The 2,500-nt window shown below is 48.2% G+C and overlaps 1 protein-coding gene and 1 long non-coding RNA gene across 4 annotated transcripts in view; one reads left to right on the top strand and one right to left on the bottom strand.

The window, feature by feature from the left end:
* LOC139753294 (uncharacterized) overlaps window positions 1–2,500 on the bottom strand; it is a 483,377-nt gene that overhangs the window by 151,440 nt on the left and 329,437 nt on the right. For both annotated transcript variants that reach the window (XR_011713678.1, XR_011713679.1), the window contains exon 2: window positions 1,184–1,318. This is a non-coding gene — a long non-coding RNA (uncharacterized lncRNA). The remainder of the gene's footprint in view (window positions 1–1,183; window positions 1,319–2,500) is intronic.
* The window catches only part of LOC139753293 (uncharacterized), a 155,358-nt gene that overhangs the window by 136,963 nt on the left and 15,895 nt on the right, over window positions 1–2,500 (top strand). The gene's annotated exons all lie outside the window — the stretch shown is intronic.

Below are 2,500 nucleotides of genomic sequence, written 5' to 3'. Positions count from 1 at the left end.
ATGTAAACAAAGGCGGCGGGGGAGCGATCACTCCCGCTTTGAATATGAGGAGGTTATCAAGGTGGGTCATCCCTGGAAACCATATATTTACTTCAATATAGTCTAGAACTCGTATACTATTCTTTTAATGCTTACGCAAGATATAACAACAGCGACTGTGGAGGAAGAAGATATTAAAAAGACCCCAACCGGGTTGAGATAAGAGGAAAAATCCATTGAACGACTCCGGGTTTAAGCCTCACTCGGGATGAGGCCAGAGATTACAAAATGAATTTACGTGAGTGGACTCAAGGCAAGGTCTGCAAGTATCCACGGTGACCCAGGAGAGGCGTTCACGCCGTGTGTGTGTGTGTGTATGTGTGTGTGTGTGTGTGTGTGTGTGTGTGTGTGTGTGTGTATTCTTCCAGGTGAGACATTATTATTGATAATTCCCGTGTCGACTGCCGTAAATATTTACGTCTGGCCCGCATGGCGCCCTTTGGCGGGAGAGCGCGCCTCATCCGGAAGCCAACCGACGTGCTAGCGTCACTGACACCCCCCATTGTTGGTTACTTTACGGGCGCTGCTTATGACCGGTGTGGGAGCCTATCATCACCGGTGTGGGAGCCTATCATCACCGGTGTGGGAGCCTATCATCACCGGTGTGGGAGCCTATCATCACCGGTGTGGGAGCCTATCATCACCGGTGTGGGAGCCACTGGGACAAGAGGTGGATAGTGTACCCTTTGCGACGCCTGTACGATCCTTGGTTACGTCCTTACGACCCTTGAGCACGAAGGTACGACCCATGAGCACGTCGTCGGTGCGACCCTCAGTCACGCCGGTACGACCCATGAGCACGTCGGTGCGACCCTCAGTCACGCCGGTACGACCCCCCGACCACGACTGTACGGCCTCCTTGATCACTGACGACGGCGCCACGACTGGATCACATAAGTACGTGTGACCTGTGACCTTACTACCCCTCAAGGCTTTGCTCGAAGCTTCGCCGGCCAGGCCAACCAAGCCAGCCCCCAACCCCAGCCAGGAAAACCACCACAGAGAGATGAGCACGACACACTCACACGCCACGTCTCCAGAGAGAGAGAGAGAGAGAGAGAGAGAGAGAGAGAGAGAGAGAGAGAGAGAGAGAGAGAGAGAGAGAACCAGGATCCTTGGCGAGACTCAAGAGGGATGCACTCACCTCCCACTTTGACGTTCCTCTGGTCACCAGTCGACCCGACCGACCAACCTCCACCTCCAAGCCACTTGGACCGATGCGCGTCCCAGGGCATCCGCAGAGGCAAGAGGCACCGGCATCACAAGATGAAATACGGGACTGAAAAGTAAAAAACAGAATAATAACAAACCTGACCACCTCCAGCCGGCCCTCCCTCTCATACAAATATTACCAACACCAGAAGCAGGTCTGGATGTATGGGGTCGTAAAACACAACAAATGGAATCCCAAGTCTTTCCCCTAACCAAAAAAATGTAAATGATTTTCACTACTGGATACATTTTACAAACCAGAATCTAACGTCCGTGGTGTCATATATATATATATATATATATATATATATATATATATATATATATATATATATATATATATATATATATATTGGAAAGGATCACAATTTTGCGCGTGATCAAGATATTCCTATTAGTCCACGGGGAAAATGAAACACGAAAAGTTCCCAAGTGCACTTTCCTGTAATAATCACATCATCAGGGGAGACACAAGAGAGAAATATAACAGTCAGTTGATATACATCGAAGAGACGAAGCTAGGACGCCATTTGGTAAACATATATATATATATATATATATATATATATATATATATATATATATATATATATATATATATATATATGTAATTTTTTAAGCTCTTTAAGGCAGGAGGATTTTTATTCGTGTTCTTTCATCCTCTTTACCTCTTTTGCTACTTTCTCTTCATCCTCTTCCTCTTTCTCCTCCTCTTCAGTCTTCCTCCTCCTGCCTCACAACCCTCCTCCTCCTCCTCCTCCTCTATAATCTTCCTCCACCTCTCTAGTCTTCTTCCTCCTGCTTGACGATCCTCCTCCTCTACAGTCCTACTCCCCCTGCCTGCTTGGCGGACTCCTCCTACCCGACAGACCCAGAGATACACCACTCCTCCGGCCGCCCACTCCCGCCACACAGCCAGCGGGCGCGCCGGTCATACACAACTCCACGGTCCTGTGGTTACGCATTTCACCACTGCTGAGGCTTCCCAGCCCCCAGCGCTGGGAGAAATGATGTGCCGGTGTCGAAGAACTGTCTCCAGCGCACCTAGAAAGCATCTCAAGTCACCAGAAAAAAATTCCTCTGTCTCTAGAAATAATATTTCCAGTGACTAATATAATCCTCGAGTCTCCAAGAAGCAATCTCTAGTGCCCAGAGATGATTTCCGGGTCTCTAAGGAACCATGTCAAGTCAGACATAATTCCTCGTGCCTTTGGGAACAATTTCTGGGAAAAGAAATAGTCCCTTAGTC

Source organism: Panulirus ornatus, chromosome 14 (genome assembly GCF_036320965.1).
Source record: "Panulirus ornatus isolate Po-2019 chromosome 14, ASM3632096v1, whole genome shotgun sequence".
NCBI classification, from domain to species: domain Eukaryota; kingdom Metazoa; phylum Arthropoda; class Malacostraca; order Decapoda; family Palinuridae; genus Panulirus; species Panulirus ornatus.
The sequence above is the reverse complement of the archived record's forward strand: the minus strand, read 5'-3'. Positions and strand labels throughout refer to the sequence as shown.